This window comes from Scyliorhinus torazame, chromosome 16, assembly GCF_047496885.1.
Source record: "Scyliorhinus torazame isolate Kashiwa2021f chromosome 16, sScyTor2.1, whole genome shotgun sequence".
In the NCBI taxonomy this organism is placed as follows: domain Eukaryota; kingdom Metazoa; phylum Chordata; class Chondrichthyes; order Carcharhiniformes; family Scyliorhinidae; genus Scyliorhinus; species Scyliorhinus torazame.
In genome coordinates, this window is record NC_092722.1 from 68928331 (window position 1) to 68950064 (window position 21734).

The window sequence follows — 21734 nt, forward strand, 5'->3', positions numbered from 1 at the left end:
AGTGAATCAGTGAGTGCGTGTTTATCAGTTTGTGCGAGTGTGTATCAGTGAGAGTGAATCAGTGTGTGTTTATCAGTGGGTGCGAGTGTGTATCGGTAAATGTATCAGTGAGTTTGAGTGTATTAGTGAGAGTGAGTGTGTATCAGTGAGTGTGTTTATCAGTTAGTGCGAGTGTGTATCAGTGAGAGTGAATCAGTGAGTGCGTGTTTATCAGTTAGTGCGAGTGTGTATCAGTGAGAGTGAATCAGTGTGTGTGTTTATCAGTTAGTGCGAGTGTGTATCAGTGAGTGAATCAGTGTGTGTGTTTATCAGTTAGTGCGAGTGTGTATCAGTGAGTGTGTGTTTATCAGTTAGTGCGAGTGTGTATCAATGAGTGAATCAGTAAGTGCGTGTTTATCAGTTAGTGCGAGTGTGTATCAGTGAGTGAATCAGTGTGTGTGTTTATCAGTTAGTGCGAGTGTGTATCAGTGAGTGAATCAGTGAGTGTGTTTATCAGTTAGTGCGAGTGTGTATCAGTGAGAGTGAATCAGTGAGTGCGTGTTTATCAGTTAGTGCGAGTGTGTATCAGTGAGAGTGAATCAGTGTGTGTGTTTATCAGTTAGTGCGAGTGTGTATCAGTGAGAGTGAATCAGTGAGTGCGTGTTTATCAGTTAGTGCGAGTGTGTATCAGTGAGAGTGAACCAGTGAGTGTGTTTATCAGTTAGTGCGAGTGTGTATCAGTGAGAGTGAATCAGTGAGTGCGTGTTTATCAGTTAGTGCGAGTGTGTATCAGTGAGTGAATCTGTGAGTGCGTGTTTATCAGTTAGTGCGAGTGTGTATCAGTGAGAGTGAATCAGTGTGTGTGTTTATCAGTTAGTGCGAGTGTGTATCAGTGAGTGAATCAGTGTGCGTGTTTATCAGTTAGTGCGAGTGTGTATCAGTGAGAGTGAATCAGTGTGCGTGTTTATCAGTTAGTGCGAGTGTGTATCAGTGAGTGAATCAGTGAGTGCGTGTTTATCAGTTAGTGCGAGTGTGTATCAGTGAGAGTGAATCAGTGAGTGCGTGTTTATCAGTTAGTGCGAGTGTGTATCAGTGAGAGTGAATCAGTGTGTGTGTTTATCAGTTAGTGCGAGTGTGTATCAGTGAGTGAATCAGTGAGTGCGTGTTTATCAGTTAGTGCGAGTGTGTATCAGTGAGAGTGAATCAGTGAGTGCGTGTTTATCAGTTAGTGCGAGTGTGTATCAGTGAGAGTGAATCAGTGTGTGTGTTTATCAGTTAGTGCGAGTGTGTATCAGTGAGAGTGAATCAGTGAGTGTGTTTATCAGTTAGTGCGAGTGTGTATCAGTGAGAGTGAATCAGTGTGTGTGTTTATCAGTTAGTGCGAGTGTGTATCAGTGAGCTGAATCAGTGAGCGTGTTTATCAGTTTGTGCGAGTGTGTATCAGTGAGAATGAATCAGTGTGTGTGTTTATCAGTTAGTGCGAGTGTGTATCAGTGAGAGTGAATCAGTGTGTGTGTTTATCAGTTAGTGCGAGTGTGTATCAGTGAGTGAATCAGTGAGTGCGTGTTTATCAGTTAGTGCGAGTGTGTATCAGTGAGTGAATCAGTGAGTGCGTGTTTATCAGTTAGTGCGAGTGTGTATCAGTGAGAGTGAATCAGTGAGTGCGTGTTTATCAGTTAGTGCGAGTGTGTATCAGTGAGTGAATCAGTGAGTGCGTGTTTATTAGTTAGTGCGAGTGTGTATCAGTGAGAGTGAATCAGTGAGTGCGTGTTTATCAGTTAGTGCGAGTGTGTATCAGTGAGTGAATCAGTGTGTGTGTTTATCAGTTAGTGCGAGTGTGTATCAGTGAGAGTGAATCAGTGTGCGTGTTTATCAGTTAGTGCGAGTGTGTATCAGTGAGTGCGTGTTTATCAGTTAGTGCGAGTGTGTATCAGTGAGAGTGAATCAGTGTGTGTGTTTATCAGTTAGTGCGAGTGTGTATCAGTGAGTGAATCAGTGTGCGTGTTTATCAGTTAGTGCGAGTGTGTATCAGTGAGTGAATCAGTGAGTGTGTTTATCAGTTAGTGCGAGTGTGTATCAGTGAGAGTGAATCAGTGAGTGCGTGTTTATCAGTTAGTGCGAGTGTGTATCAGTGAGAGTGAATCAGTGTGTGTGTTTATCAGTTAGTGCGAGTGTGTATCAGTGAGAGTGAATCAGTGAGTGCGTGTTTATCAGTTAGTGCGAGTGTGTATCAGTGAGAGTGAATCAGTGTGCGTGTTTATCAGTTTGTGCAAGTGTGTATCAGTGAGTGAATCAGTGAGTGCGTGTTTATCAGTTAGTGCGAGTGTGTATCAGTGAGAGTGAATCAGTGTGCGTGTTTATCAGTTAGTGCGAGTGTGTATCAGTGAGTGAATCAGTGAGTGCGTGTTTATCAGTTAGTGCGAGTGTGTATCAGTGAGTGAATCAGTGTGTGTGTTTATCAGTTAGTGCGAGTGCGTATCAGTGAGAGTGAATCAGTGAGTGCGTGTTTATCAGTTTGTGCGAGTGTGTATCAGTGAGAGTGAATCAGTGTGTGTGTTTATCAGTTAGTGCGAGTGTGTATCAGTGAGTGAATCAGTGTGTGTGTTTATCAGTTAGTGCGAGTGTGTATCAGTGAGAGTGAATCAGTGTGCGTGTTTATCAGTTAGTGCAAGTGTGTATCAGTGAGTGAATCAGTGAGTGCGTGTTTATCAGTTAGTGCGAGTGTATATCAGTGAGAGTGAATCAGTGAGTGCGTGTTTATCAGTTAGTGCGAGTGTGTATCAGTGAGAGTGAATCAGTGTGTGTGTTTATCAGTTAGTGCGAGTGTGTATCAGTGAGTGTGTTTATCAGTTAGTGCGAGTGTGTATCAGTGAGAGTGAATCAGTGAGTGCGTGTTTATCAGTTAGTGCGAGTGTGTATCAGTGAGTGAATCAGTGTGTGTGTTTATCAGTTAGTGCGAGTGTGTATCAGTGAGAGTGAATCAGTGAGTGCGTGTTTATCAGTTAGTGCGAGTGTGTGTCAGTGAGTGAATCAGTGAGTGCGTGTTTATCAGTTAGTGCGAGTGTGTATCAGTGAGAGTGAATCAGTGAGTGCGTGTTTATCAGTTAGTGCGAGTGTGTATCAGTGAGAGTGAATCAGTGAGTGCGTGTTTATCAGTTAGTGCGAGTGTATATCAGTGAGAGTGAATCAGTGAGTGCGTGTTTATCAGTTAGTGCGAGTGTGTATCAGTGAGAGTGAATCAGTGTGTGTGTTTATCAGTTAGTGCGAGTGTGTATCAGTGAGTGTGTTTATCAGTTAGTGCGAGTGTGTATCAGTGAGAGTGAATCAGTGAGTGCGTGTTTATCAGTTAGTGCGAGTGTGTATCAGTGAGAGTGAATCAGTGTGTGTGTTTATCAGTTAGTGCGAGTGTGTATCAGTGAGTGAATCAGTGAGTGCGTGTTTATCAGTTAGTGCGAGTGTGTATCAGTGAGTGAATCAGTGTGCGTGTTTATCAGTTAGTGCGAGTGTGTATCAGTGAGAGTGAATCAGTGAGTGCGTGTTTATCAGTTAGTGCGAGTGTGTGTCAGTGAGTGAATCAGTGAGTGCGTGTTTATCAGTTAGTGCGAGTGTGTATCAGTGAGAGTGAATCAGTGAGTGCGTGTTTATCAGTTAGTGCGAGTGTGTATCAGTGAGAGTGAATCAGTGAGTGCGTGTTTATCAGTTAGTGCGAGTGTGTATCAGTGAGAGTGAATCAGTGAGTGCGTGTTTATCAGTTAGTGCGAGTGTGTATCAGTGAGTGAATCAGTGTGTGTGTTTATCAGTTAGTGCGAGTGTGTATCAGTGAGAGTGAATCAGTGTGCGTGTTTATCAGTTAGTGCGAGTGTGTATCAGTGAGTGCGTGTTTATCAGTTAGTGCGAGTGTGTATCAGTGAGAGTGAATCAGTGTGTGTGTTTATCAGTTAGTGCGAGTGTGTATCAGTGAGTGAATCAGTGTGCGTGTTTATCAGTTAGTGCGAGTGTGTATCAGTGAGTGAATCAGTGAGTGTGTTTATCAGTTAGTGCGAGTGTGTATCAGTGAGAGTGAATCAGTGAGTGCGTGTTTATCAGTTAGTGCGAGTGTGTATCAGTGAGAGTGAATCAGTGTGTGTGTTTATCAGTTAGTGCGAGTGTGTATCAGTGAGAGTGAATCAGTGAGTGCGTGTTTATCAGTTAGTGCGAGTGTGTATCAGTGAGAGTGAATCAGTGTGCGTGTTTATCAGTTTGTGCAAGTGTGTATCAGTGAGTGAATCAGTGAGTGCGTGTTTATCAGTTAGTGCGAGTGTGTATCAGTGAGAGTGAATCAGTGTGCGTGTTTATCAGTTAGTGCGAGTGTGTATCAGTGAGTGAATCAGTGAGTGCGTGTTTATCAGTTAGTGCGAGTGTGTATCAGTGAGTGAATCAGTGTGTGTGTTTATCAGTTAGTGCGAGTGCGTATCAGTGAGAGTGAATCAGTGAGTGCGTGTTTATCAGTTTGTGCGAGTGTGTATCAGTGAGAGTGAATCAGTGTGTGTGTTTATCAGTTAGTGCGAGTGTGTATCAGTGAGTGAATCAGTGTGTGTGTTTATTAGTTAGTGCGAGTGTGTATCAGTGAGAGTGAATCAGTGTGCGTGTTTATCAGTTAGTGCAAGTGTGTATCAGTGAGTGAATCAGTGAGTGCGTGTTTATCAGTTAGTGCGAGTGTATATCAGTGAGAGTGAATCAGTGAGTGCGTGTTTATCAGTTAGTGCGAGTGTGTATCAGTGAGAGTGAATCAGTGTGTGTGTTTATCAGTTAGTGCGAGTGTGTATCAGTGAGTGTGTTTATCAGTTAGTGCGAGTGTGTATCAGTGAGAGTGAATCAGTGAGTGCGTGTTTATCAGTTAGTGCGAGTGTGTATCAGTGAGAGTGAATCAGTGTGTGTGTTTATCAGTTAGTGCGAGTGTGTATCAGTGAGTGAATCAGTGAGTGCGTGTTTATCAGTTAGTGCGAGTGTGTATCAGTGAGTGAATCAGTGTGCGTGTTTATCAGTTAGTGCGAGTGTGTATCAGTGAGAGTGAATCAGTGAGTGCGTGTTTATCAGTTAGTGCGAGTGTGTGTCAGTGAGTGAATCAGTGAGTGCGTGTTTATCAGTTAGTGCGAGTGTGTATCAGTGAGAGTGAATCAGTGAGTGCGTGTTTATCAGTTAGTGCGAGTGTGTATCAGTGAGAGTGAATCAGTGAGTGCGTGTTTATCAGTTAGTGCGAGTGTATATCAGTGAGAGTGAATCAGTGAGTGCGTGTTTATCAGTTAGTGCGAGTGTGTATCAGTGAGAGTGAATCAGTGTGTGTGTTTATCAGTTAGTGCGAGTGTGTATCAGTGAGTGTGTTTATCAGTTAGTGCGAGTGTGTATCAGTGAGAGTGAATCAGTGAGTGCGTGTTTATCAGTTAGTGCGAGTGTGTATCAGTGAGAGTGAATCAGTGTGTGTGTTTATCAGTTAGTGCGAGTGTGTATCAGTGAGAGTGAATCAGTGAGTGCGTGTTTATCAGTTAGTGCGAGTGTGTGTCAGTGAGTGAATCAGTGAGTGCGTGTTTATCAGTTAGTGCGAGTGTGTATCAGTGAGAGTGAATCAGTGAGTGCGTGTTTATCAGTTAGTGCGAGTGTGTATCAGTGAGAGTGAATCAGTGAGTGCGTGTTTATCAGTTAGTGCGAGTGTGTATCAGTGAGTGAATCAGTGAGTGCGTGTTTATCAGTTAGTGCGAGTGTGTATCAGTGAGTGAATCAGTGTGTGTGTTTATCAGTTAGTGCGAGTGTGTATCAGTGAGAGTGAATCAGTGAGTGCGTGTTTATCAGTTAGTGCGAGTGTGTATCAGTGAGTGAATCAGTGAGTGTGTTTATCAGTTAGTGCGAGTGTGTATCAGTGAGAGTGAATCAGTGTGTGTGTTTATCAGTTAGTGCGAGTGTGTATCAGTGAGAGTGAATCAGTGTGTGTGTTTATCAGTTAGTGCGAGTGTGTATCAGTGAGAGTGAATCAGTGAGTGCGTGTTTATCAGTTAGTGCGAGTGTGTATCAGTGAGTGAATCAGTGAGTGCGTGTTTATCAGTTAGTGCGAGTGTATCAGTGAGTGAATCAGTGAGTGCGTGTTTATCAGTTAGTGCGAGTGTGTATCAGTGAGAGTGAATCAGTGAGTGCGTGTTTATCAGTTAGTGCGAGTGTGTATCAGTGAGAGTGAATCAGTGTGCGTGTTTATCAGTTAGTGCGAGTGTGTATCAGTGAGAGTGAATCAGTGAGTGCGTGTTTATCAGTTAGTGCGAGTGTTTATCAGTGAGTGAATCAGTGAGTGCGTGTTTATCAGTTAGTGCGAGTGTGTATCAGTGAGAGTGAATCAGTGAGTGCGTGTTTATCAGTTAGTGCGAGTGTGTATCAGTGAGAGTGAATCAGTGAGTGTGTTTATCAGTTAGTGCGAGTGTGTATCAGTGAGAGTGAATCAGTGAGTGTGTTTATCAGTTAGTGCGAGTGTGTATCAGTGAGAGTGAATCAGTGTGTGTGTTTATCAGTTAGTGCGAGTGTGTATCAGTGAGAGTGAATCAGTGTGTGTGTTTATCAGTTAGTGCGAGTGTGTATCAGTGAGAGTGAATCAGTGAGTGCGTGTTTATCAGTTAGTGCGAGTGTGTATCAGTGAGAGTGAATCAGTGAGTGCGTGTTTATCAGTTAGTGCGAGTGTGTATCAGTGAGAGTGAATCAGTGAGTGTGTGTTTATCAGTTAGTGCGAGTGTGTATCAGTGAGAGTGAATCAGTGAGTGCGTGTTTATCAGTTAGTGCGAGTGTGTATCAGTGAGTGAATCAGTGTGTGTGTTTATCAGTTAGTGCGAGTGTGTATCAGTGAGTGAATCAGTGTGTGTGTTTATCAGTTAGTGCGAGTGTGTATCAGTGAGAGTGAATCAGTGAGTGTGTTTATCAGTTAGTGCGAGTGTGTATCAGTGAGAGTAAATCAGTGTGCGTGTTTATCAGTTAGTGCGAGTGTGTATCATTGAGAGTGAATCAGTGAGTGTGTTTATCAGTTAGTGCGAGTGTGTATCAGTGAGAGTGAATCAGTGTGCGTGTTTATCAGTTAGTGCGAGTGTGTATCAGTGAGAGTGAATCAGTGAGTGCGTGTTTATCAGTTAGTGCGAGTGTTTATCAGTGAGTGAATCAGTGAGTGCGTGTTTATCAGTTAGTGCGAGTGTGTATCAGTGAGAGTGAATCAGTGAGTGCGTGTTTATCAGTTAGTGCGAGTGTGTATCAGTGAGAGTGAATCAGTGAGTGTGTTTATCAGTTAGTGCGAGTGTGTATTAGTGAGAGTGAATCAGTGAGTGTGTTTATCACTTAGTGCGAGTGTGTATCAGTGAGAGTGAATTAGTGAGTGCGTGTTTATCAGTTATCGGTAAATGTGTATCAGTGAGTTTGAGTGTGTATCAGGCAGTGCAAGTGTGTATCAGTGACAGTGAGTGTGTATTGGTGAGTGAGGATGAGTGTGTATTGGTGAGTTTACAAGAGAGACAGAGACTCAAGACACATTGAACAAGACATTTATTATCAGCTCCGTGGTTAGTCTCGAGCTGGATTTGAGGTTGGGAATATCACCGGAGTCTGCACTTTAACATTTGTTTCTCTGGAAATCGACAGCCCCTCACTGGGATTTCATCTGTGGGAAAAGACACCAGAGAATAAAACACTGTATCCTGTTTCTTTAGAACAGGCTCTAGAGGGGCTGAATGGGCCTCCTCCTGTTCCTGTGGAACAGGCTCAAGAGGGGCTGAATAGGCCTCATCCTGTTCCTGTGTAACAGGCTCAAGAGGGGCTGAATGGGCCTCCTCCTGTTCCTATGTAACAGGCTCAAGAGGGGCTGACTGGGCCTCCTCCTGTTCCTGTGGAACAGGCTCAAGAGCGGCTGAATGGGCCTCCTCCTGTTCCTGTGGAACAGGCTCAAGAGGGGCTGAATGGGCCTCCGCATGTTCTTATGTAACAGGCTCAACAGGGGCTGAATGGGCCTCCTCCTGTTCCTGTGGAACAGGCTCAAGAGCGGCTGAATGGGCCTCCTCCTGTTCCTGTGGAACAGGCTCAAGAGGGGCTGAATGGGCCTCCTCCTGTTCCTGTGTAACAGGCTGAAGAGGGGCTGAATGGGCCTCCTCCTGTTCCTGTGTAACAGGCTCAAGAGGGGCTGAATGGGCCTCCTCCTGTTCCTATGTAACAGGCTCAAGAGAGGCTGACTGGGCCTCCTCCTGTTCCTGTGGAACAGGCTCAAGAGCGGCTGAATGGGCCTCCTCTTGTTCCTGTGGAACAGGCTCAAGAGGGGCTGAATGGGCCTCCTCCTGTTCCTATGTAACACGCTCAAGAGGGGCTGAATGGGCCTCCTCCTGTTCCTGTGTAACAGGCTCAAGAGCGGCTGAATTGGCCTCCTCCTGTTCCTGTGGAACAGGCTCAAGAGGGGCTAATGGGCCTCCTCCTGTTCCTGTGTAACAGGCTGAAGAGGGGCTGAATGGGCCTCCTCCTGTTCCTGTGGAACAGGCTCAAGAGAGGCTGAATGGGCCTCCTCCTTTTCCTGTGTAACAGGCTCAAGAGGGGCTGAATGGGCCTCCTCCTGTTCCTGTGGAACAGACTCAAGAGGGGCTGAATGGCCCTCCTCCTGTTACTGTGGAACAGGCTCAAGAGAGGCTGAATGGGCCTCCTCCTGTTCCTGCGTACCAGGCTCAAGAGGGGCTGAATGGGCCTCCTCCTGTTCCTGTGGGACAAGCTCAAGAGGGGCTGAATGTACCTCCTCCTGTTCCTGTGGAACAAGCTGGAAAGGGGTTGAATGGGCCTCCTCCTGTTCCTGTGTAACAGGCTTAAGAGCGGCTGAATGGGCCTACTCCTGTTCCTGTGTAACAGGCTCAAGAGAGGCAACCGGGGCAGCACGGTAGCATTGTGGATAGCACAAATGCTTCACAGCTCCAGGGTCCCAGGTTCGATTCCGGCTTGGGTCACTGTCTGTGCGGAGTCTGCACATCCTCCCCGTGTGTGCGTGGGTTTCCTCCGGGTGCTCCGGTTTCCTCCCACAGTCCAAAGATGTGCGGATTAGGTGGATTGGTCATGCTAAATTGCCCATAGTGTTGGGTGGGGTTACTGGGTTATGGGGATAGGGTGGAGGTGTGGACCTTGGGTGGGGTGCTCTTTCCAAGAGCCGGTGCAGACTCGATGGGCCGAATGGCCTCCTTCTGCACTGTAAATTCTATGATTCTATGATTCTATGAAAATGGGCCTCCTCCTGTTCCTGTGGAACAAGCTGGAAAGGGGCTGAATGGGCCTCCTCCTGTTCCTGTGTAACAGGCTCAAGAGAGGCTGAATGGGCCTCCTCCTGTTCCTGTGTAACAGGCTCAAAAGGGGCTGACTGGGCCTCCTCCTGTTCCTGGTAACAGGCTCAAGAGGGGCTGACTGGGCCTCCTACTGTTCCTGTGTAACAGGCTCAAGAGAGGCTGAATGGGCCTCCTCCTGTTCCTGTGGAACAGGCTCAAGAGAGGCTGAATGGGCCTCCTCCTGTTCCTGTGGAACAAGCTGGAAAGGGGCTGAATGGGCCTCCTCCTGTTCCTGTGTAACAGGCTCAAGAGAGGCTGAATGGGCCTCCTCCTGTTCCTGTGTAACAGGCTCAAGAGGGGCTGAATGGGCCTCCTCCTGTTCCTGTGTAACAGGCTCAAGAGGTGCTGAATGGGCCTCCTCCTGTTCCTGTGGAACAGGCTCAAGAGAGGCTGAATGGGCCTCCTCCTGTTCCTGTGGATCAGGCTCAAGAGAGGCTGAATGGGCCTCCTCCTGTTCCTGTGTAACAGGCTCAAGAGGGGCTGAATGGGCCTCCTCCTGTTCCTGTGGAACAGGCTCAAGAGGGGCTGAATGGGCCTCCTCCTGTTCCTGTGGAACAAGCTGGAAAGGGGCTGAATGGGCCTCCTCCTGTTCCTGTGGAACAGGCTCAAGAGGGGCTGAATGTACCTCCTCCTGTTCCTGTGGAACAAGCTGGAAAGGGGCTGAATGGGCCTCCTCCTGTTCCTGTGGAACAGGCTCAAGAGGGGCTGAATGGGCCTCCTCCTGTTCCTGTGTAACAGGCTCAAGAGGGGCTGAATGGGCCTCCTCCTGTTCCTGTGTAACAGGCTCAAGAGGGGCTGAATGGGCCTCCTCCTGTTCCTGTGGAACAGGCTCAAGAGAGGCTGAATGGGCCTCCTCCTGTTCCTGTGTAACAGGCTCAAGAGGGGCTGAATGTACCTCCTCCTGTTCCTGTGGAACAAGCTGGCAAGGGGCTGAATGGGCCACCTTCTGTTCCTGTGTAACAGGCTCAAGAGGGGCTGAATGTACCTCCTCCTGTTCCTGTGGAACAAGCTGGAAAGGGGCTGAATGGGCCTCCTCCTGTTCCTGTGTAACAGTCTCAAGAGGGGCTGAATGGATCTTCTCCTATAGAGCGTTACGGCGTGAAAAATAAGCAAGCCGGCAGAAGCATAAAGTCATTGCTTAGCAACAGGGGACATCTTTGAGATAGGATAGAATTAGTTTTATCTGGATTTCTAAGCAGTTGAAGATAGGAAGCCAGAGAATAAATTGGACAGGACAAGTGGCTGAAAAAGGCAGACTTACCAAAGAAGCAGATACAGTCCAGACAACCAGGGAATGAAAGAATGCCTTAGGAAGGCTGAAGTTAAGGGAACAGAGACTAAGAGGTTGAACAAGGTACTGATCAATAGAATTCAACGGAAAAGCAGATGAAGTGTTCTGAGTTAAAGAGACAGCTGCGGTAATCAGATTTAAAGTGGAAAAGCAGACTTCAGAGGTAAATCAAAAGTTTGATGCCATTTTTTTAATACAGTCTGGGAATCGATAGTTAAATCAACTGTGAAGCGTTTATGTAGCAGTCAAGACAAATGTGAGAAGTGTAAAACCTGGAAGCGAATCGTAGAAAGAAGCAGCTGAAAGAAAGCATCGTTTGAAAGCAGATTTGTGAGCATGTCTTTTGAAAGCAGAATTTGAAATCCCTCATGTGGAAGCCGGAATTCGGTGACACAAGGTGGCTCATGGCAAAAGAATAATCTGGGGGATTTTGAGGAAAAATTCACAGAAATTCACTCTGGTTTAGAGAGGAGTGTGTCTGACCACAGCCAGTCTGTGTATCTCAAGGGACTGTGCGTTGCTGGGACCATTATAGCACAAGGTATACATTGTAACCCACGTTAACTTTAAAATGTGTTTATATTCGTGAAAGATCAGTGGGATTTGAGGAGTATTATATTATCAAACTTTTCTTGTTTAAAACTAATTAGCGGTCCTGTGACTCTACTCTTCCATGCATTCTAAAAGAAAATAAATATTACAATCCTTTGAGACAAGGTTTCATTCTGAAATTGTCTCATCGAGTTATGACATCAACTGGAATTCTAACAGTGGGAACACAAGAGACAAACTGACAGATGGAGAGAAAGAGCGAAACAGATAGAGACCGAGATATGCGTGTGTGCTGTGGCAGAGAGAGAGTGAGAGAGACAGAGTAAGGGAAAGAGAGAAAATGAGAAGGACAAAGTGGGATGGGGGGAGAGAGGGACAGAGTGTGGGAAAGAGTGTGAGAGGGAGAGAGTGGAAGATGGCGAGTGAGAGGGACAGTGTGAGAGAGAATGAGGGGTTGAGTATAGGAGGGAGAGAATGAGAGTGACAAAGTGTGGGAAAGAGAGAGTGAGAGGAACTGTGGGAGAAAGGGAAAGAGGAAAAGAGAGGGACAGTGGTAGAGAGTGGGAGTGAAAGAGAGTGGAATGGAGAATAAGAGGGACAGAGCGCGTGAGGGGGACAGAGTGTGGGAGAGTGAGAGGGACAGAGTGTGGGAGAGGGAGAGGGACAGAGTGTGGGAGAGTGAGGGACAGAGTGTGGGAGAGTGAGAGGGACAGAGTGTGGGAGAGTGAGAGGGACAGAGTGTGGAGGGAGAGTGAGAGGGACAGAGTGTGGGAGAAAGAGGGAGAGGGACAGAGTGTGGGAGAGTGAGGGACAGAGTGTGGGAGAGTGAGAGGGACAGAGTGTGGGAGAGTGATAGGGACAGAGTGTGGAAGAGGGAGAGGGACAGAGAGTGGGAGAGGGAGAGGGACAGAGCGAGTGAGGGGGACAGTGTGGGAGAGGGAAAAGGACAGAGTGTGGGAGAGTGTGAGGGACAGAGTGTAGGAGAGGGAGAGTGAGAGGGACAGAATGCGGGAGAGGGACAGAGTGTGGGAGAGGGAGCGGGACAGAGCAAGTGAGGGGGACAGAGTGTGGGAGAGTGAGAGGGACAGAGTGTGGGAGAGTGAGATGGACAGAGTATAGCAGAGGGAGAGGGACAGAGTGTGGGAGATGGAGAGGGACAAAGTGTAGGAGAGGGAGAGTGAGAGGGACAGAATGCGGGAGAGGGACAGAGTGTGGGAGAGGGAGCGGGACAGAGCAAGTGAGGGGGACAGAGTGTGGGAGAGTGAGAGGGACAGAGTGTGGGAGAGTGAGATGGACAGAGTATAGCAGAGGGAGAGGGACAGAGTGTGGGAGATGGAGAGGGACAAAGTGTGGGAGAGGGAGAGTGAGAGGGACAGAGTGTGGGAGAGGGACAGAGTGTGTGAGAGGGAGAGGGACAGAGTGTGGGAGAGTGAGAGGGACAGAGTGTGGGAGAGGGAGAGTGAGAGGGACAGTGTGGGAGAGGGAGAGTGAGAGGGACAGTGTGTGGGAAAGGGACAGAGTGTGGGAGAGTGAGAAGGACAGTGTGAGAGAGTGAGAGTGATGGAGTGTGGGAGAGAGAGTGAGAGGGACAAAGTGTGGAAGAGAGGGAGAGTGAGAAGGACAGTTTGGGAATGAGGGAATGAGACACAGAATGTGGGAGAGAGAGTGAAAGGGACAGTGTGGAAGACAGACTTAGAGGAAGAGAGTGTGGGAGAGTGAGAGTGAGAAGGACAGTGCGGAGGTGAGAGAGAAAGAGAGTGAGAACAGAGTGTGGGACTGACAGAGGGAGAGAGAGACATTACGGGAAAGAGAGGGAGTGAGAGCGAATGTTTGAAGGAGAGTGAGGGGGACAGAGTGAGAGAGTGAAAGGGTGTGAGTGTGGGAGAGTGAGTGGGACAGAGTGTGGGACAGAGAGAGTGAGAGGGACAGAGTGTGAGAGAGTTATGAGTGAGAGGGGGACAGTGTGAGAGAATGTGAGTGAGAGGGTCAGAGTGTGAGAGAGTTAGAGGGACAGAGTGCTGGAGAGAGAGAATGAGAGGGACGGGGGTGAGAGAGTGAGGGACAGAGTGCGGGAGCGAGAAAGTGAGAGGGACAGAGTTTGAGAGAGAGAGAGGGACAGAGTGCGGGAGAGAGAGTGGGAGGGACAAAGTGTAGGAGAGAGAGAGAGTCAGAGGGACAAAGTGTTGGAGAGAGTGAGAAGGACAGAGTGTGGGAGAGGGAGAGTGGGACAGAGTGTGGGAGGGAGAGTGAGAGGGACAGAGTGTGGGAGGGAGAGTGAGAGGGACAGAGTGTGGGAGAGAGAGTGAGAGTGAGATGAATGAGAGTACAAAATGTGGGAGAGGGAGTGTGAGAACGACACAGTATGGAAAAGAGAGGGTGAGGGACAGAGAATAGCGAGAGGGAAGGTGAGAATGACAGTGTGTGGAAGAGAGAGGGTGAGAGGGTCAGTGTGTGGGACGGAGAGCGTGACGGTGATATGCCATCAATAAACACATGAGTGATGAACGTAACTGAGGCTTTAATACACTAAACAGCAAGCCTCCTGCCTCTGGACCCGAACATAAGCCTAGGGAAGCAGCCACAGGCGGAGCCAGCCTGGACAAGCCCAGGCATGTACAACACAACACAATGCCATGCAATGCAATACCGTGGTTTACCACAGACGGAGTGGCAGATTATGGGAGGGAGGGTGAGAGGTACAGTGTGGGAGAGAAAGTGAAAGGGACAGAGAATGGGGGAGAGAGTGAGTGAGAGGGACAGTGTGGGAGAGAGAGTGAAAGGGACAGAGAATGGGGGAGAGAGTGAGTGAGAGGGACAGTGTGGGAGAGAGAGTGAAAGGGACAGAGAATGGGGGGGAGAGTGAGTGAGAGGGACAGTGTGGGAGAGAGAGGGAAAGGGACAGAGAATGGGGGCGAGAGTGAGTGAGAGGGACAGTGTGGGAGAGAGAGTGAAAGGGACAGAGAATGGGGGAAGAGAGTGAGTGAGAGGGACAGTGTGGGAGAGAGTGAAAGGGACAGAGAATGGGGGGGGGAGAGTGAGTGAGAGGGACAGTGTGGGAGAGAGAGTGAAAGGGACAGAGAATGGGGGAGAGAGTGAGTGAGAGGGACAGTGTGGGAGAGTGAAAGGGACAGTGAATGGGGGAGAGAGTGAGTGAGAGGGACAGTGTGGGAGAGAGTGAAAGGGACAGAGAATGGGGGAGAGAGTGAGTGAGAGGGACAGTGTGGGAGAGAGAGTGTAAGTGTGGGAGGGAAAGAGAGTCAGAGGGACAGAGTGTGGGAGAGGGAGAATGAAAGGTACAGAGTGTGGCCAAGAGTGAGAGGGACAAATATGGGAGGGAGGCAGATTATGGAAGAGAGAGAGTGAGAGTGGGAAGGAGAGTGTGACAGAGGGGCAGATTATGGGAGGGAACAAAATGAACGTGCTGCCGAGGTTCCTCTTCCTGTTTAGATCCATATCAATCTTCATCCACAAGGCCTTCTTCTAAAACGTATCCAGCTTAATTATAGAATCATAGAATCGTAGAATTTACAGTGCAGAAGGAGGCCATTTGGCCCATTGAGTCTGCACCGGGCCTTAAAAAGAGCACCTTACTCAAGCCTCAACCTTATGGTGTTTGTGTGTGTGTGTGTGAGGGGGGGGGGGGGGGGCGAAAGAGAGACCTGGCATTATCAAATTTGCCACATTACTACTTGGCGGCAACAGCAGAAAGATTGAGGGAATGGGTACCCAAACCAACTCGGAGTGGGTGAGGATAGAGGACGCCTCCTGGAAGGAAGATGACCCTCCGGGCCCTGACCACAGCAGCACTCCCATCCCCATCGGCAAAATACACATCCAGCCCACTGGTAGCGGCCACACTGAAAATGTGGGGCCAATTAAGGCAACACTTCGGGCTGCTCAAGATGTCCCCCGTGGCCCCATCTGCGGTAACCACAGGTTCCCACCAGCCATGCTAGACACTACGTTTAGAAAATGGAGCCAGGACGCGAGAACACTGACCGTTAAGGATTTCTATATCGGAAACAAACTAGCGACGTTGAAAATACTGACGGAGGAATGGGACAGGTCAGGAAATGAGACACCTACAAATAAAACACTTGCTCCGCAAAGAGTCAGTAGGATACCCCAGGGCCCCGGAGACCACACTATTAGAGGACCTGATGAACACGGACAGTAAAGAAGGGGGACTCTGCTGGAACATATATTGAAAGCTACCGGACAGAGCCCGAACACCACTAGACGAGACCAGACGGAAATGGGGGGACGAACTGGGGACAGAAGTGGGGTGGGGACTCTGGAGCGAAGCACTAAGCAGGGCCAACTCGACCTCCTCAAGGCTCGGCCTCATGCAGTTCAAAGTGGTGCACAGAGCGCACCTGACCAGAACCCGAATGAGCAGGTTCTTCTCGGAGGTGAAGGATAAATGTGAACGGTGCCAGATGGGCCCGGCCAACCACACCCACATGTTCTGAGCTTGTCCCAAACTTGTTGGGTTCTGGACCTGCCTTCTCCGAGGCAATGTCCAAGGTTGTGGGGGTGAGAGTGAAGCCATGCCTAAATGTGGCAATCTTCAGAGTATCGGAGCAGCCAGAGCTACACATGGGGAAGAGGGCCGATGCCCTGGCTTTCGCTTCCCTAATCGCACGCCGGAGAATCCTGCTCGTCTGGCGATCAGCAGCACCACCCACGGCTGCAGACTGGCTGGCAGCCCTATCGGAATTTCTCCACCTGGAGAAGATCAAATACACAATCCGAGGGTCGGAGGAAGGCTTCCTTACTCATGGGAGCAATTTGTCGGCCTGTCCCAAAATCTGTTCAAGGCCAGCAACAGCCAGTGGAGAGGGAAACTGGAAAATTAAAAAAGGAACAAGGAGGAACATCAGGGGCGCACAACCCAAGTGGGGTGGGGGGGGGGGGAAGAAAAGGGAGAGCCTGAGAGGGACAAAAGAAACAACGTGGAGGGGGCCTCTTCCCCATTCACATGATGGACACAGCCGAAACCAACGGGGGGGAAAAAAGAAAGGGGGGAGGGTAAAGGGGGAAACGAGAAGGGGGAACACCCCCCTCAGATCAAGCAGGGAGGGCATCAGGGAGAGGGGACGAGGGAGGGGTCTGGGTGTTAGGAAAATGGGGGCTAGGGGGGTGTTGATAAGGAGGATTGTACGCCGGGTCAGACGGCGACAGACTATAAACAGACCATAAACTTATGAAAAGGCCTTTTGTACTGGACAATAAATGAAAACAAATGGCAATGTATATAATATTAAAAATGCCAATAAAAAGATTTTTTTTTAAAGAGTATGAGAGGGAGAGTGAGAGGGTCAGTGTGGGAGAGGAAGAGTGAGGGACGGTGTGGGAGAGGGAAAGTGAGAGGGACAGTGTGGGAGAGAGAGTGAGAGGGACAGTGGGAGAGAGAGAGTGAGAGGGACAGTGTGGGAGAGAGAGAGTGAGAGGGACAGTGTGGGAGAGAGAGAGTGAGAGGGACAGTGTGGGAGAGGGAGAGTGAGAGGGACAGAGTGGGTGAGAGAGTGAGAGGGACAGAGTGTGGGAGAGAGAGAGTGAGAGGGACAGTGTGGGCGAGGGAGAGTGAGAGGGACAGAGTGGGTGAGAGAGTGAGAGGGACAGAGTGTGGGAGAGAGAGAGTGAGAGGGACAGTGTGGGAGAGGGAGAGTGAGAGGGACAGTGTGGGAGAGAGAGTGAGAGGGACAGTGTGGGAGAGAGAGAGTGAGAGGGACAGAGTGGGTGAGAGAGTGAGAGGGACAGAGTGGGAGAGAGAGTGAGAGGGACAGAGTGTGGGAGAGAGAGAGTGAGAGGGACAGTGTGGGAGAGGGAGAGTGAGAGGGACAGTGTGGGAGAGGGAGAGTGAGAGGGACAGTGTGGGAGAGGGAGAGTGAGAGGGACAGTGTGGGAGAGGGAGAGTGAGAGGGACAGTATGGGAGAGGGAGAGTGAGAGGTACAGTGTGGGAGAGGGACAGAATGTGGGAGTGAGAGGGACAGAATGTGGGAGAGAGAGAGGGACAGTGTGGGAGAGGGCGAGTGAGAGGGACAGAGTGTGGGCGAGAGAGTGACATTGACAGTGTGGGAGAGGGAGAGTGAGAGGGACAGACTGTGGCCAAGTGAGAGAGATACAATATGGGAGGTGGACAGATTATGGAAGAGAGAGAGATTGAGAACGACAAAGTACGGGAGAGGAGAGTGAGAGGGACAGGAGAGTGAGAGAGACAGAGCATAGAGAGAGGGAGAGGGACAGAGTGTGTGAGAACGACATTGTGTGGGAGAGAGAGTGAGAGGGACAGAGTGTGGGAGAGTGAGAGTGAGAAGGAGAGTGGGAGTAAGAGAGTGAGAGACAGAATGTGGGGGAGAGAGAGAGTGTGGGAAAGAGAGAGAGTGAGAGGGACAGTGTGGGGAGGAAGAGTGAGGGACAGTGTGGGAGAGAGAGAGTGAGAGGGACAGTGTGGGAGAGGGACAGAATGTGGGAGAGAGAGTGAGAGTTACAGTGTGGGAGAGGGAGAGTGAGAGGGACAGAGTGGGAGGGAGAGTGAGAGGGACAGAGTGTGGGAGAGAGAGAGTGAGAGGGACAGTGTGGGAGAGGGTGAGTGAGAGGGACAGAGTGTGGGAGAGAGAGAGTGAGAGGGACAGACTGGGAGAGAGAGTGAGATGGATAGTGTGGGAGAGGGAGAGAGAGAGACAGAGTGTGGAAGAGGGAGAGTGAGAGGGACAGAGTGTGGGAGAGAGAGAATGAGAGGGACAGTGTGGAAGAGGGAGAGTGAGAGGGACAGTGTGGGAGAGGGAGAGTGAGAGGGACAGTGTGGGAGAGGGAGAGTGAGAGGGACAGTGTGGGAGAGGGAGAATGAGAGGGACTGAGTGTGGGAGAGAATGAGAGGAATAGTGTGGGAGAGGGAGAGTGAGAGGGACAGTGTGGGAGAGGGAGAGTGAGAGGGACAGTGTGGGAGAGAGAGTGAGAGGGACAGTGTGGGAGAGAGAGAGTGAGAGGGACAGTGTGGGAGAGAGAGAGTGAGAGGGACAGTGTGGGAGAGAGAGTGAGAGGGACAGTGTGGGAGAGAGAGTGAGAGGGACAGAGTGTGGGAGAGAGAGAGTGAGAGGGACAGTGTGGGAGAGGGAGAGTGAGAGTGACAGTGTGGGAGAGAGAGTGAGAGGGACAGAGTGTGGGAGAGAGAGAGTGAAAGGGACAGTGGGAGGGAGAGTGAGAACGACAGTGTGTGGGAGCAAGAGAGAGAGAGAGGGACAGTGTGGGAGAGGGAGAGTGAGAGGGACAGCATGTGGGAGAGAGAGAGAGTGAGAGGGACGGTGTGAGAGAGGGAGAGTGAGAGGGACAGAGTTGGAGAGAGAGAGAGATGGATTGTGTGGGACAGGGAGAGAGAGAGGGACAGACTGGGAGAGAGAGTGAGAGGGACAGAGTGTGGGAGAGAGAGTGAGAGTTACAGTGTGGGAGAGGGAGAGTGAGAGGGACAGAGTGGGAGAGGGAGAGTGAGAGGGACAGTGTGGGAGAGGGAGAGTGAGAAGGAACAGTGTGGGAGAGGGAGAATGAGAGGGACTGAGTGTGGGAGAGAATGAGAGGAATAGTGTGGGAGAGGGAGAGTGAGAGGGACAGTGTGGGAGAGGGAGAGTGAGAGGGACAGTATGGGAGAGAGAGTGAGAGGGACAGTGTGGGAGAGGGAGAGTGAGAGGGACAGTGTGGGAGAGGGAGAGTGAGAGGGACAGTATGGGAGAGGGAGAATGAGAGGGACTGAGTGTGGGACAGAATGAGAGGAATAGTGTGGGAGAGGGAGAGTGAGAGGGACAGTATGGGAGAGGGAGAGTGAGAGGTACAGTGTGGGAGAGGGACAGAATGTGGGAGTGAGAGGGACAGAATGTGGGAGAGAGAGTGACAGGGACAGTGTGGGAGAGGGAGAGTGAGAGGGACAGTGTGGGAGAGGGAGAGTGAGAGGGACAGACTGTGGCCAAGTGAGAGAGATAGAATATGGGAGGTGGGCAGATTATGGAAGAGAGAGAGATTGAGAACGACAAAGTACGGGAGAGGAGAGTGAGAGGGACAGGAGAGTGAGAGAGACAGAGCATAGAGAGAGGGAGAGGGACAGAGTGTGTGAGAACGACATTGTGTGGGAGAGAGAGTGAGAGGGACAGAGTGTGGGAGAGTGAGAGTGAGAAGGAGAGTGGGAGTAAGAGAGTGAGAGACAGAATGTGGGGGAGAGAGAGAGTGTGGGAAAGAGAGAGAGTGAGAGGGACAGTGTGGGGAGGAAGAGTGAGGGACAGTGTGGGAGAGGGAAAGTGAGAGGGACAGTGTGGGAGAGAGAGAGTGAGAGGGACAGTGTTTGAGAGGGTGAGTGAGAGGGACAGAGTGGGAGAGAGTGAGAGGGACAGAGTGTGGGAGAGAGAGAGTGAGAGGGACAGTGTGGGAGAGGGAGAGTGAGAGGGACAGTGTGGGAGAGGGAAAGTGAGAGGGACAGTGTGGGAGAGAGAGTGAGAGGGACAGAGTGTGGGAGCGAGAGAGTGAGAGGGACAGTGTGGGAGAGGGAGAGTGACAGGGACAGAGTGGGAGAGAGAGTGAGAGGGACAGAGTGGGAGAGAGTGAGAGGGCCAGCGTGTGGGAGAGAGAGAGTGAGAACGACAGAGTGGGAGAGAGAGTGAGATGGATAGTGTGGGAGAGAGAGTGAGAGGGACAGTGTGGGAGAGTGAGAGTGAGAGGGACAGACTGGGAGAGAGAGTGAGATGGATAGTGTGGGAGAGGGAGAGAGAGAGAGACAGAGTGTGGAAGAGGGAGAGTGAGAGGGACAGAGTGTGGGAGAGAGAGAATGAGAGGGACAGTGTGGGAGAGGGAGAGTGAGAGGGACAGTGTGGGAGAGGGAGAGTGAGAGGGACAGTGTGGAAGAGGGAGAGTGAGAGGGACAGTGTGGGAGAGGGAGAATGAGAGGGACTGAGTGTGGGAGAGAATGAGAGGGATAGTGTGGGAGAGGGAGAGTGAGAGGGACAGTGTGGGAGAGGGAGAGTGAGAGAGACAGTGTGGGAGAGAGAGTGAGAGGGACAGTGTGGGAGAGAGAGAGTGAGAGGGACAGTGTGGGAGAGAGAGAGTGAGAGGGACAGTGTGGGAGAGAGAGTGAGAGGGACAGTGTGGGAGAGAGAGTGAGAGGGACAGAGTGTGGGAGAGAGAGAGTGAGAGGGACAGTGTGGGAGAGGGAGAGTGAGAGTGACAGTGTGGGAGAGAGAGTGAGAGGGACAGAGTGTGGGAGAGAGAGAGGGACAGTGTGGGAGGGAGAGTGAGAACGACAGTGTGTGGGAGCGAGAGAGAGAGAGAGGGACAGTGTGGGAGAGGGAGAGTGAGAGGGACAGCATGTGGGAGAGAGAGAGAGTGAGAGGGACGGTGTGAGAGAGGGAGAGTGAGAGGGACAGAGTTGGAGAGAGAGAGAGATGGATTGTGTGGGACAGGGAGAGAGAGAGGGACAGACTGGGAGAGAGAGTGAGAGGGACAGAGTGTGGGAGAGAGAGTGAGAGTTACAGTGTGGGAGAGGGAGAGTGAGAGGGACAGAGTGTGGGCGAGAGAGTGAGAGGGACAGTGTGGGAGAGGGTGAGTGAGAGGGACAGAGTGGGAGAGGGTGAGTGAGAGGGACAGAGTGTGGGCGAGAGAGTGAGAGGGACAGTGTGGGAGAGGGAGAGTGAGAGGGACAGTGTGGGAGAGGGAGAGTGAGAGGTACAGTGTGGGAGAGGGACAGAATGTGGGAGTGAGAGGGACAGAATGTGGGAGAGAGAGAGGGACAGTGTGGGAGAGGGCGAGTGAGAGGGACAGAGTGTGGGCGAGAGAGTGACTGGGACAGTGTGGGAGAGGGAGAGTGAGAGGGACAGACTGTGGCCAAGTGAGAGAGATACAATATGGGAGGTGGACAGATTATGGAAGAGAGAGAGATTGAGAACGACAAAGTACGGGAGAGGAGAGTGAGAGGGACAGGAGAGTGAGAGAGACAGAGCATAGAGAGAGGGAGAGGGACAGAGTGTGTGAGAACGACATTGTGTGGGAGAGAGAGTGAGAGGGACAGAGTGTGGGAGAGTGAGAGTGAGAAGGAGAGTGGGAGTAAGAGAGTGAGAGACAGAATGTGGGGGAGAGAGAGAGTGTGGGAAAGAGAGAGAGCGAGAGGGACAGTGTGGGGGAGAGAGAGGGAATTTGGGAGAGAAAGGAGGCGGGATTCTCCATCCCGCCAGTCCCGTTTTCTGGCACGGTGCGGCCACGCTAGCGGTGGGATCCTCCATTCCGGCAGCCAGCCATTGGAGTTTCCCATTGTGGGCACACCGACCCTGTCGGGAAATCCGCAGGCGTGAGTACGCTGTCGGAGAAACGGAGGATCCCTCCGACGGATAACCCAGCACGAGTGTGGTGAGAAAGAGAGAGAGAGACAGAGTTTGGGAGAGAGAGATAGAGTGTGAGAGAGAGTGTGGGAGAGAGAATGAGAGGGACAGAATGTGGTGGGAGAAATAGAGTGAGAGTCACAGAGTCAGACAGCACAAAAAAGGCCCACAGTCCATCGTGTCTGCGGCGGTCAGAAGCAACCATTTAACTA

At 50.4% G+C, this 21734-nt stretch overlaps 1 protein-coding gene across 2 annotated transcripts in view; it reads right to left on the reverse strand.

The window, feature by feature from the left end:
- Positions 1-7504: 7504 nt before the first annotated feature.
- The window catches only part of LOC140392864 (pregnancy zone protein-like), a 391109-nt gene continuing 376879 nt past the window's right edge, over positions 7505-21734 (reverse strand). For both annotated transcript variants that reach the window (XM_072478606.1, XM_072478607.1), the window contains exon 38: positions 7505-7636. The gene's annotated coding sequence lies outside the window, so the exon portion shown is untranslated. The remainder of the gene's footprint in view (positions 7637-21734) is intronic.